The sequence below is a fragment of the Macaca mulatta genome, chromosome 1 (genome assembly GCF_049350105.2).
Source record: "Macaca mulatta isolate MMU2019108-1 chromosome 1, T2T-MMU8v2.0, whole genome shotgun sequence".
NCBI classification, from domain to species: domain Eukaryota; kingdom Metazoa; phylum Chordata; class Mammalia; order Primates; family Cercopithecidae; genus Macaca; species Macaca mulatta.
The window spans coordinates 62,637,498-62,651,128 of NC_133406.1; the positions used below are offsets into that span (position 1 = coordinate 62,637,498).

The 13,631-nt window shown below is 44.8% G+C and overlaps 1 protein-coding gene across 26 annotated transcripts in view; it reads left to right on the top strand.

The window, feature by feature from the left end:
* NFASC (neurofascin) overlaps nt 1–13,631 on the top strand; it is a 200,828-nt gene that overhangs the window by 55,143 nt on the left and 132,054 nt on the right. The window contains exon 1 of one of the 26 annotated variants that reach the window (XM_078004022.1): nt 1,695–1,834. The exons of the other annotated variants lie outside the window; for them this stretch is intronic. The gene's annotated coding sequence lies outside the window, so the exon portion shown is untranslated. Of the gene's footprint in view, nt 1–1,694; nt 1,835–13,631 lie in introns of those variants that run through there. 26 annotated transcript variants of the gene reach the window in all.

Consider the following 13,631-nt stretch of genomic DNA (forward strand, 5'->3'; position numbering starts at 1 on the left):
TCCACACCTTGGTTTTTCTCTCCCCTGCGTCTCACACAGAAGTATTAAGGTGACGTTGGGAGGTTGAAATAAATGCATCCCACTCTCTGCTGGAGTGACAGTGATTCTCCGTGGACATGTAGCTATAATATGGCTCTCTCACCCTGTCAGGGCCTTGGGTGCTTTCAGGGGTGAGGGGGGTGTGTGGAAGGACTGTGACTCAGGGACTTTCAAGCCTCAGGGTAGCATCTGTATGTAGGGCAGCTTGTACAGAAAGGCTGCTGGGCCTGGGGAGAAGGAGGTCTATGCCACTCAAGGCGCCACCTTTTCTCTGTCAGCTGCTTTTTCCACCTCCCTCTGGTTCTTCAATGGTCAGCAATCTCACTGGTGGTCGCTGAAGTCACCCCTTGGGTATTGAGAGCCTCTTCTTCCCTGGCCCTGGAGTTTAGGAAGGCAGGCGAGGGAATGGAGCTGAGGTAGAGAGAACCACCTGCGGTAGAAGATAGGCTGAGGGTGTGTTCTAACTTCTTAACTTGGCAGGGAGTGATGTCTGGATGTTAAGACCTCTGCTTTTGGAGTCCAGGACACCTAGATTTGTACCTGAGCCCATCCCCTGACCTCAAATAGGCTACTTACTTAGCCTTTGTGAGCCTCAGAGCTTGAAAAATGGAGTTAATAGCCCCTAGCACGTAGTACTGTTCTGAGGATTAGCTGAGGTCATGCATATCAGCAGAGTACTTGTTTGAGTGCCCAGCACACAGTAGGCATAAGTGATCATGTGATAACATCACCATCACCGTCACCATGTGATGGCTGGGTGCCTGCACTGCACCCACCAGCATGCTGGGTGCTATGGGAGATAAAGAGAATGCCACACTTCAGCCATAGAGCTCATAGTCTTACTAGAGAGAGAATCACACAGGAAAGAGAGGATGTGCCAAACTAAGGTTGAGAGATTTAGATTATGGGATGCTGGGGAGAGATCCATAAAGAAGTAGCTGGGCACAGTGGCTCACACCTATAATCCCAGCACTTTAAGAGGCTGAGGCAGGAGAATCACTTGAGGCCAAGAGTTTGAGACAGGAGGATCACTTGAGGCTAAGAGTTTGGGCAATATAATGAGACCCCCATCTTTTTTTTTAATATGTAAAATAAAATAAACTGAAAAAGATGATTTGAAAGACCTTTTGAGGAGCCAAGGGTGGGAACAACTTGATAAATATTCAAAATAATATTTCACTTTTAGTATCTCCTCTCACCCACCCCTCACCCCTAAAGTGGACATTTTAGAATAACACAGTGTGGAACAAGAAGGAAATTGTTCCAGCCGTGGGCCAGCAGAAGTCCTGAGTGGCCCGGAGCCCGGGTTATAGAACCCTTCACCTTCACCCTCCCCTTTGCCCTGCGGCGGGGACGCGTGGTACACTAGGCACCTCCTTACCAAAGACCAGAAAGTCTGTGTGGCTAAATGGAGAAAGAATTTTCCACCCTCTTTGCCCTCACTGGACTCTGCGGGATGCTAGAAATATTTTGCAACCCACCATCAGAGAAAGAATTGACCACGGCTGGTGCCAGAATATTCAGTACATTCAAAAGCGTCTTTTGTTTTATGAAGAAAGTGACTGGGCTGGGAGCCTCGTCTTCTGATTTGACATTACAACCTGGTGGGTGGGGCCTTCCACTGATCCTGTCCCCACTCCCTGGTTCAAAGTCCCTTAGCCTAGTCAGGATTCTTTAGGAAAGCTACGTTTTGGTTCCATTTGTGAGTTCCCGTAACCTTAGACACATTCTTCACCCCCTTTGGCCTTCACTGCTCATCTGTGAAATGGTGAGACTATTCCACTCCTGTTGAAGGGTGAGTCTTGTTCCCCAAGAATGATCTCTTGTTCCATTTCTAGCTCTCAGGTCTGAGCTTCCATGAAGTGAGTGTTGCCCCTTTCCAGATGGGCACTCTGTGATGTCAAACATGTAATTCTGTCATTATTCGAAACACGTCTGAGTTATGCTTGGAAATCGCTTTCAAGGCTGCAGCACATTCTTTGAATATCCTCAGGGATGGGCAGTCTTCTTCCTTTTAGACGGAATTTGATTTCTGCAAGCCGTCTAATCAGGACAATAAGTCTAGGCTCAGGCTAAATGAAGACACTTTTAGTTCCAAACAAATGAAGCTGATTTCGTTCAGCTTCTAAACTGACTCAGCAGTCGGTTCCAAATAAAGTTTCAAAAATGCTTTAAGCAAGAACTGCATCATTAAAACAGCAGGTGGTAAACTATTATAACTTTTAAGGGCAGCACTCATTTGGACTTTCAAAAATTATGATTTTTAAAAAAAATTAATTTGCTACTTTATATTTACATCTCATTTTTGTAAAAAGTAATTATCCTCTTTATTCCTATTCATTTGCTAATGTGTTTTTATGTGTCTGGCTGTTTATGCTTTTTATTTCCATAAAAATGTGGCTTACTCAGATCCCTATTAGCTAAAAAAACATAAAATGTCCTATCTCAGTGGTTCTCAAACCTATCTTAGCTTGTTCAAACCTAGATTGCTGGGCCCCCATGCAGAGTTCCTGATTTGAGAAGTCTTGGGGGGGGCCCAATAATTTGCATTTTTCATATGTTCCCAGATTCTGCTGCAGGACCACAAGTTGAGAACCCCTGGTCCAGCTGAGGTGCTTTGGTCCTCTAGTTCAACCCCCTTGTACAAATCAGTAAACTGAGGCCCAGGGAGACACGACTCCCTTGCGTAGTGTTATAGAACTAGTTAGTGACAAAGTTGGAACTGGAGCCCGGGGATTCCATATGCCCATTCTAGTGCTCTAAAATGACCATTTCTTGGTTGAAGACTTGTTAACATGACTGTAGGTTCTTACCATTTTGCAGGACCCTATCGAATTCAAATATTCCAGCCTGTTATCCTTTTTAGTACAACTGTGTCATGATTTTTATTTAATCACAGGAAGAGCCTGTGTTTGATTTGCCTCATTAAAAAAAAATTGTGATAAAATATACATAATATAAAATGTACTGTTATAACCATTTTAAGTGTACAGTTCTGTGATGTTCAGTACATGTATGTTGCTGTGTGCATCTACATTGCCATCATCCATCTCCAGAACTTTCTCATTTTCCCAAAACTGAAACTCTACTCATTATACAGTAACTCCCTATTCCTTCCTCCCCCCAGCCTCTGGGAACCATCATTCTCTTTCTGTCTCTATGAATTTGACCTCTCCGGGTCTATCATATGAGTAAAACCATATAGTATTCATCCTTTTGTGAGTGGCTTATTTCACTTAGCATAATGTCTTCAAGGTTCATCCAGGTTGTAGCATGAGTCAAAATTTCCTTCTTCTGAATACCAAATAATAGGCGTTTATTTGCATGGATATACCACATTTTGTTTATCTATTGTCAATGGACATTTGGGTTGTTTCCACCCTTTAGCTTTTGCAAATCATGTTGCTATGAACATGGGTGTACAAACAGCTCTTCAAGTCACTGTTTCCAACTCTTTGGCATATCTATACCTGGATGTGTTGTGGAATTGCTGGATTATATGGTAATTCCATGTTTAATTTTGTTGAGGAGCCTGAATTTTTTTTTTTTTTTTTTTTTTTTTTTTGAGACAGGGTCTCACTCTGTTGGTGTCAGCCAGGCTGGGGTGAGATCATGGCTCACTGTAGTCTCGAACTCCCAGGCTCAAACAGTCCTCCCACCTCAGCCTCCCAAATAGCTGGGACCACAGGTGTGCACCACTACGCTCAGCTAATTTGTTATATTTTTTGTAGAGACAGGGTTTTGCCATGTTGGCCAGGCTGGTCTCCAACTCCCGGGTCCAAGCAATCAGCCCGCCTTGGCCTCTGAAAGTGCTGGGATTACAGGCATGAGCCACCACACCTGGCCCCTGATTGGCTGTTGATTCTGGGAGTTTGAGGCTGGAAATATAGACCTGTTATTAACAAATTGGTGGGTAAACAGAGCCTGAACAGTCCCTGGCTCTTATCCATCTGGTGCTACTTTTGGTGCTCCCCTGAGGCCTTGTGATAAAAGAGACCCTGTTATTCACAGTTCATGGCCAGAGGCTGCAAATGGTCTCTAGGGTTTTCTCTCTTCTCCCCCTTGGCTCTTTCTGATTTCTCTGTCACCAGTTTCCATTCATATTTGTCTCCTTCTTTGCCTTTGGGTAGTTACCTGCTTGTATTTGTGTCTACCAAATCTAGCCAGCCCTAAAGCACTCCCACTGCAGTGCAGAATCAAGTCTGGAACCAATGGGTCAACCTCATTACACTTGCCAAAAGACAAAATTACAACAAATTTAGTTAAAGATCGAATTGGCTTTTATTTGTGATCCTAGAATTGGGCAATACCTCATTCTTGAAAATAGAATGAGTGTTCCCATGACCTGAGCAGAGGAGGTTGACTTTATAGGCAGAAAAACGCTGAAGAAAACAGTCACAAAGAACAAAAAGCAGATTAATCATTTCAAACTAACTGTCCTTCTAGGGTTAAAACAGAGGGGACTTCCTTATGCTGACTCAGGTTGGCTGGAATCTTCTGGAGTTTTGAAAACTGGCCCATTTCAAAGTTCGGTTTGATTCCATGGCACTGAGCACAAGTGACCTCGCATAAACTTTGTTTAATATACAACACCTTAAATTCTCTAGCTCAAATGGGATTGTAATCTAAGGAGGCAGTATGCCAGGTCATGGAGTGGGAAGACCTCCTGTATAGTAGAGATTTAAAAATGCTTACAGAATTAAATGAATGAGTATGACCAGACAGCGAGAATGCTGTCAGGTGGAGCTCTAGGGCTCGCCATTTTGTAGGAAATAGCCAATTCCATGGGTTGGTTTTCACCACAACCCAGCGTTCTGGGGATCCACCACTTCCGGGGAACCCTGTGCTGCCCTAGAGTTAGAGGAGACAATGGGGAAGTCTCCTGCTTTCTGCTTCTGAATGATCCCAGCTTGAGAGGTGGAGCACGAGTCTTCCTTGGGGTTCACCCTGGTTGGGATGTGGGTCCCATGGGTTGTCAGGCAGTGACTCCAGGAGTCAGCCGTGTTTCAGGGGCTCGAGGGGAAGAAGGACCAGGCTTTGCTTTTGTTGATTCGAGGTTCCTGCCTAAGTCTGCAAACCCCCGAATTTCTCTTACCTGATTCCAAGGAATATTGTGAAACTCTAAAACCAAAATTATTATTTTTTACATTTAAGGACATTTAAAATGATACACTATTCTTTTCCTAGGTGATTTACAAAATCCTCTGTCAATGAAGTTAAACTAATAGCAGCCAAGCATAGAACCCCCATAAGGCTTGTTTCCACATCACCGTGCCAACTTTCCCAGGATCAGATAACTGAGTGGATAGGTTACTTTAGAGAAAATGTTTTGAAGCAGCATGATGCCTATTATTGATGTCATCAGAAATTACCCTTTTGGTGATAGTACAAGCGCTTCATTATGCAGGTTAACAGGAAAAGTGAAGCAGGTGTGATAGTTAATCCACAAAATCCATGTTGGCTCAGAATAGCATCATGTCAGGTTATTTTGTGACAGCAGAAGCTACCACCTTTCTGAATAGTCTTACAGTGTTCACTTTTACCCACACATTGGTAAATATCTTCTCAGCCCTGAGGACTTTGTGTTTCCCTTTCTCTGGGCTATGTTCCCTGAAGGAGGTAGTCTAGACATCCGTCCCCAGTGTGCAATATCCTTGTTTCCTTTCCTCAGTTAGAATGGAGGCTTCTCAGAGATCCCAGATCCCAGAAACAGTCCGGGAAGGCCAATGTACTGGGCGGTAATTGGTGAGATTTATCTGGCGGCTGGGAGCTGTCGTCAGGTTTTCAGAGTACAAATTTGTATTAATAGAATCCATTAACATCAGTGCTTGCAGCAAATTATAACCAGACTCCGCCTTATCGCAGCACCATGCTACTGCTTCAGAGGGTAATTTCCCTCCGGCAGCCGACTTCTCTTTCCTGCTGTTCTGTGTGTAAAAATGAGAGGATATTTATTTCCTTGGGGCTGTAACAAAGTCATCAAATGAGACCAAAAAGGTCTTTGTGGGCCTCCCCTATCTCTGAGAGCTGCCCTGGTGCCATCTGCTTAGGGTGAGGCTGAGCACACAGGCAAATTGGTTGACTTGCCTGACAGAAGATGTAGGGGAAGAGTTGTTTCTTATTTAAAATCCCCTGAGATGGAGGCTGTGCGATGACCCCTGGGTAACACCCATCCCTTCCTCCATCCATCCATTTATTCAGGTCGTGTTGGCTGCACATGTGCTCATGCTAAAGCAGCCCAGAGTGCAGAGCTATGAGACCTGGTGTGTGCCTGCCCAGAGCCCCGGTGTGATTCAGGAATCCAGAGTGCAGAGCTATGAGACCTGGTGTGTGCCTGCCCAGAGCCCCCGTGTGATTCAGGAATCCAGAGTGCGGAGCTGTGAGACCTGGTGTGTGCCTGCCCAGAGCCCCCGTGTGATTCAGGAATTCAGAGTGCGGAGCTGTGAGACCTGGTGTGTGCCTGCCCAGAGCCCGTGTGATTCAGGAATCCAGAGTGCGGAGCTGTGAGACGTGGTGTGTGCCTGCCCAGAGCCCCCGTGTGATTCAGGAATCCAGAGTGCGGAGCTGTGAGACCTGGTGTGTGCCTGCCCAGAGCCCCCGTGTGATTGAGGGACCTAGACTACGCTACGTGAAAACCTAGGAAGCAATACAGAGCAGGCCTGGGGCCAACCAACCCCATCCTTTTTTATAGGTAAATAAAGTGGGCACAGGAAATTTAGCTTTTTCTCTTGAACTTGGTATGAAGAAAAATCAGAAGGCGAGAAAGGAAACACTTTCAGTAGCTTAAGTAAAGGTCCTTGAGAAAAAGTATGCCTGGTGTCCTTGGAAAGCAGGGAGGCACTTTTTTTTTTTTTTTTTTTTTTTTGAGACGAAGTCTCACTCTGTTGCCCAGGCTAAAGTGTAATGGCATGATCTCTGCTCACTGTAACCTCTGCCTCCCAGGTTCTAGCTATTCTCCTGCCTCAGCCTCCCGAGTAGCTGGGATTACAGGTACCCACCACCACACACGGCTAATTTTTGTATTTTTAGTAGAGATAGGGTTTTGCCATGTTGGCCAGACTGGTCTCAAGCTTCCGACCTCAGGTGATCCACCCGCCTCGGCCTCCCAAAATGTTGGGATTACAGGCGTGAGCCACCACACCCAGCCAGGGAGGTACTTTTCTAAGAAGGGGGTGCTAGAGGGAGTGACAGTGGCATGCATCCCCTGATGCTCGCCCAATGGTCTCACCCTGGTAGTGGGCCAGGCCTTCTCCCGAGGATGGTGGGATAGGCCAAGAAGGTATTTATTCAATTGAGGGCCAGCAATTTGGGTCTCCATTGAAGCAGCTAGACATAAGGTGCCTAAAGTCATACTTGAGAGTAGAATGTAAAGGTCTCTTCCCTGATTGGGTCCTAGGTCACTTGGCATCTTGGCCTGGAATCCTTAGAAAGCAGAACCTCAAGCAAGGCTTATGTGTTACAACTTTATTAGGGAGTGCAATCCCAGAGAACAGAAGTGAAGGAAAAGGCAAGAAGGGTGAAGAGAGGATGAGCCAATATGAGAATGCCCCACTTCCTGGTCTCAAACCCAACCAGTGGCTCAGGCTATCGGAAGTGTAGAGATGACTGTTCCTAGGGACAGTGCATCAGGAGAAGGGCCACCCTTTCCCACTGGTCAAAGGTTCAAACCATGGGATACTAATTTCCCTGAATTTCTGGGTTGTACATGCCTGGGCTCACTGAATAGGTCCTGCTTTATCTCACCCTTCAGTGTCAATAAGAGGCCCTAGGGCTAGAAGCAAGAGGTGCAGGAAGCTAGGCATGTCTTGGCGCTGTGGGGTGGTGCCTGTATGAAGTGGGTAGCTCTTGCAGAGATGGTCACCACAGCGGTGTTTGGAGCCCTATAAACATGTGCCCAAGAGCATCTGAAATGGCACTGGACCACACACCTGTGCAGCACTGTGGACAGGCATCAGGCTAGATTTTCTTTCAGTACTGCCAGGAGTGTGGGGCACAGAGTGGGGCTGGAGTAGGTTGGTCCAGGAAACATTATTGTTTTCCTATGGTGGACTCCTTGCAGGCTTGATGAAATGCCTGGCAAGTCCAGGGAAAGGACACAGAGATGATGAGGCAAGTTGCCCAGGCAGGCAACAAGCATGGCTACCACTTACCTGCTGCAGCCAAAACTTACGGCCAAACTAACCCAGTCTATGAGGAAACCTAGTACCATAACCTTCTCCAGCCCTAGCCTCCATGGAGCCCTGCACCTAGCCTAGTGAAGAAGATACCATGGGCTCCTCTGTTCTTACTGAGCATCAGAAACGTGCCTTGTACGCTGTAGGCATGCATTTTTTCAAGTAAATGAGTAAGCCCCATAGCAAGCAATTTTAAGCATAGGAAGATGGCTCAGAGTTGGTAAAAAGGAAGTATGTTAAATGAAAGTGAGTTCTCTGATACTGACTACACATTCGAGGACTGTTTTTGCTAGGTTAGCTTAACCCTTCTTTATCCACCTTGAATAGTTAACCCCTTCCTTTCCCGAACTCTTAATGACTTTCAGTTCCTTAGCAAATGTAGCAACACTGTCTGCTATTGTATCTGCTTTCTATTGTTGCATAACAAGCCACCCCAAAACTTAGTGGCTTAAAACAACCATTTTATGTATTCACAATTCTATGAGTCAACAAGTTAAGCTGGGCTCTGTTGGGAGATTCTTCTGATGGCCACGTCAAGTGTCACTTATGTAGCGACAGTCATCTGATGGCCCCAATACAGCTGGATGATCTCAGATGGTCTCACATGGCTGACATGCGCTGCTCTCAGCTGGTTGGTCTAGGGCTGTGCTGTCCAAAGTGGTAGCCACTAGCCCATGTGACTATTGAGCACTTGAAATGTGGCTGACCTGAACTGAGATGAGCTGTAAATATAAACTCTCCATGTTTAATGTAAACTAGCTCATTAATAGTTTTTATGTATTGATTAGAAGCTGATAATATTTTGAATTGGGGGTTAAATAAAATATATTATTAAAATTGAATTGATTTCACCTGTTTCTTTTTACTTCTTTAATATGACTATTAGAGAATTTAAAATCCCATTTGTGGCTTATACTATCATATTTCTATTGGACAGTTAGTGGGTTGGGCTAAAGCACACCCACCTGACATTTGACCCAAATGTTCTAAGGTTCTAAGGAAGTCTGCATCATCCATGGCTACAGCAAAGCAAAACTGTACCATGTGTCTTGCAGAAACTCAAAGATGAATATTGTTAGGAAGCAAAAAAACAATGACTAGTTTTCATAGTAATCCCATGAGACTTGAACTAAAGAATCTGTAGGAAGCAAGAATATAAGGGACAGAGTAAACAGATACTTTGGAGCCAAAATATAGGAGTTGGGTGTGGGAGGCTTGGAGAGGGAGAAGAAGCTGCTTTTCAAGTCTAGCTGGTGAACATGCTAGATGGTGTTATTCACTGATAATGTGACTGTAAGGAGGAAGGAAGGTTTGGTAGAGATGATCATGGGTCTGGTTTTAAATATGTTGTTTTTAAGGTCCTAGTGGAGATCCAAGTGGAGATAGTTACTGAACAGCTGAAAATATAGATTTAATGGTGGGAGAGACGCTTGGACATGAGAAATCAATATGGGAGTCATTATTGAGCAGGAGGTGATTGCAACCATTGGTGAAGATAAGATTCCCCAGGGAGATTGTGGAGACGAAGAGCATCTCTGAGAGTGGCACCTGGGAAATGCCCATGTTTGAAGTACAGGGAAAGGAAACAGAACCTCTGCAGAAGACCAAGAAGTGATCTAGCAGCAGGGCCTAGCACCCGATCTATAATTGCTAAAGAAAGAGAGGAAGCGAGATTCCATTGTGGGTCACGTGCTGTTCATCTTTTTATTCCCCAAAGGGCGTTATACAAAGAAGATGCACAACTAATGTTTGTCGAATTAGATTAAATTGCATCGTATTGCACTGCACTGTATTGTGCTAAGTCGAGCTCTGCTGCCTCCTGGGCTGCTCTGGCAGTTTTAGGCTTTCCCCCACTCTGTCAAGCTTCTCCCCCTTTCCCTATCTTAGTCACTAAGTCCATTATACAGTAAAGCTTTGTTGCCCAACTAAACGTTTTAGGAACTTAGTAAAAGCTGGTATGAATTATCTCACCAGTTCCCATTTGCCTGCCTTTAGATGGCTAACAGAACGCCCAGATAGCAGAGGCTGAAGGAAAAGGACATTAAAGACCTCTCATAACAAGCAGTCTGCATGTAGGTGCTTTCAGGTTTGGGGCAGGACTTAGGTTATAAAGGACCCAGGCTCTTTTTGCCTGGCCACTTTGGAATCTTCAGCTTATCAACTCTGTCCCTGGATTTATCACCTCGTAGTTATAAGGTGGCTGCCATATTCCAAGCATAATGTCCTAAAATAGTCAACATCTTGGTAGGAATAACATATCAGGCCTCTGCTGTATCTTTGGCAGAGATAAAAAAGTCTTTGTCAAAAGTTTCCCCAGCTGACTTCCTCATGCCTCATTGGCCAACTTGGCCATATGCCCATCCTTAAACCAACTACTGGCAAAGCAGAATGTTATTATCATGCTTGGCTTAGCCAAATCATGTCTTATCCATTGGAGCTCGGGAAGAAGATGGGAATGGCTATTGGGTAGGAGACAAATTTTGTCTTCCATACTCATTTTTAGGGGGTGGGATTCCTTGTAATTTAGTTTCAAAAACATTCAATTCAACATTTATTGAGTACTTACTATGTATCAAGAACAGTTATTTTACCATTGAGGCAAATATTAATTGCAAAGAGCTTAGATATTAACATGCTGAGTAGATCCTTCTGCCTACCACCTCTTGTTGGCCCTCTGCTATTCCTTGAAATTCTACTTGGGATGCTAAACCGGTCCTCTGCGCTCCTGGCCTCCCCTTCAGCTCTTCCCTTTAAACCATTTTACCACCTATTCCACTTTTGATTTTTAATCAATCTCCCTCAGTCTCACTTTCCATCAGTCAACCTCAGCGTCACCTTCAAGCTTGTTTGCTTACTGTTTTCTTCCTGCACCATCCACTGTTTTCGGAGTCATGCCTTGCATTATGCCATTCTCAGGAGTCATCTGCTCACCTCTGCTGACTATTCCCAATTTGGATGCCGTCCCTGGCTCCAAAAGTTCTAGTGATTCCCCATTGCCTGTTACATGAGGTCTTTAGCCTGGCAGAAGGCTATCTACCTAATTACTAACAGTGTTGCCTCTAAAAGAGACTTGGGTGAGAGAAGGGAGCACTGAAGGGTTTATTCATTTAATTTTTATTCTTTGAGTATTTTTACTGCTGGAATGTTTCTGTGTTGCTTGCATAGTTAAAAAAAAAAAAAAAATGAAAACCTCTAGCCTAGCATTCCAAATGTTCTATGTTTTTTCCAGTTCCTCTCCCACTACTCTTTTACACAAACTTTCCTCTCCATCCAAACTGGTATCCTTCCTGCCCATAAGAACAGCCTTGAGTTATTATTGCTCACACCGCAACCCAATATCGAATGAACCCTGCCTGTCCCTCCTGACTTACCTAATTTCTGTCACTACTCAAGCTTTCAAGACCCACACTGTCTACACTTTACCCAACAGCCCCCTCCCATTTCCTGCCAGCCCCTTCCCACCACCACCAGCTTCTTTTAATTTCTTCCTTGTCTGAACTCATGCTTCAGTTTTGCTGTAGTACATCAGGGATTGGCTCCGAACATGTCTGCCCCTTTGTGTCATTCAACCTTGGTTTTTTTTTTTTTTTTTTTTTTTTGAGACGGAGTCTCGATCTGTCGCCCAGGCTGGAGTGCAGTGGCCGGATCTCAGCTCACTGCAAGCTCCGCCTCCCGGGTTCACGCCATTCTCCTGCCTCAGCCTCCCGAGTAGCTGGGACTACAGGCGCCCGCCACCTCGCCCGGCTAGTTTTTTGTATTTTTTAGTAGAGACGGGGTTTCACCGTGTTAGCCAGGATGGTCTCGATCTCCTGACGTCGTGATCCGCCCGTCTCGGCCTCCCAAAGTGCTGGGATTACAGGCTTGAGCCACCGCGCCCGGCTCAACCTTGGTTTTTTACTACTGCCTAATAGAGGATGTGCATCCGTTCTCAAGCTTTTACTCATTCACCCCCTGATTTTTGCTGATGGCCATGAATGTGGCTTGACCACAACAGTGGGCAGGCAGGATTTCAGCTTACAAATATGGGCTTTAAGATGTGGTCTCCAGAAATGCATTGCCTATAAACTGGAACACCTAAACTATTCATGTCACTTTTAGATGTTTACTTCCTGGTAATATCACTGATATTGTAACCTTGAAGCATTATTTAAATACCACATTGTTACTTTTCAGGGCTGTATTTCCAAACCAGTACTCACAAACATCCTCATTTTTTAAATACTTAAGACCCTATATTTGAATTTGAGCATCTATGTTCCCAACCCCCTTTACATAAGTGACTCCTCCAACATCATAATCACCTTCTTGGACATATAGGATCTTCAGTCTTGGGTGCCTTCTTCAGGTTTCTACTTTCCTCCCTGATCTGTAAGAGGTTGAGAATGAAGGGAATTGGTTCTGCAAAGGGGATCGGTGCCCAATCTATTGGGTTCCTTGAGATTATTTTGTTTAGGCCTGGAACAAAATGGCCTGGCCTAAAGGCCTGTCTGGCCTGGAAGAGATGGCAAGGAGAAAGCCAAAATGAACAATCTGGAGGAGACGAAGTGGGGTGGGGTAATCAGAAAAGCTGAATGCAGAGAACTGAGGTGCACTGCCTGAAGCTGCCACAAAATCAGTGGGAGGGGGAACATTGCAGCCCCCGCCTGTGGCTGCTGCTGGTTGGGTTTAGTAATTGTATTCTGAGTAGCATTTAGACTGGCATTTAGACGGGTCTAGAATGTGAATTCTTGCAGGGGAGGCAGCCAGCACAATCCTGCTTTGTTCCAGTTCTTTGAGGACTAAGGAAATAATTTTTAAAACAATAACCCTCCTTCCTGGGCTGTCACTTGTTTGTTTGCTCCGGGGACTGCCCAGTAACTCTTCGGTCTCTGTTATTTGTGTTTAAGCTCTGTATTTCTACCCACAAGTAGGAATTGGTAGAAGGAAGAAGGTTTGGGTCCATAGGAAAGGCTGGTGATATATTAATTGTGCCATTCCATGTATGTTGTACACTCAAGAAGGGCCACAAGCCAGGGTCTCTCATTCACTTGTTCCTTTAGTCATCCATTCATCAAACACTTTCCAGGTCTTGGTTTTGTGTCTAGGCCATTGTAGGAACTATTTGTGGCAGCAAAGAAGTAAAATATATGGGTTTCGACCCAAGAAACTATAATCGGCATATAATAAAATTATTATTATTAATGGCAACTGATGCCATTTATTGAATTCCTTTTACTCTGATCAGAAACCAAGCTAGAGACATTATAGATACTGGTCGGTCAGTTTAATCATCAGACATTTCTTGAATGCTTTTCGTCTAGGCACTGTGCTAGGGACTGGGATAGGGCAAGAAGCAGCCGGGGGGCTTGAGTCTGGCAGGAATTCCATGAGTAATTGTAGGTACGCAAAGGGGCCTTTCCATTCTCAAAGGTGCTCCTT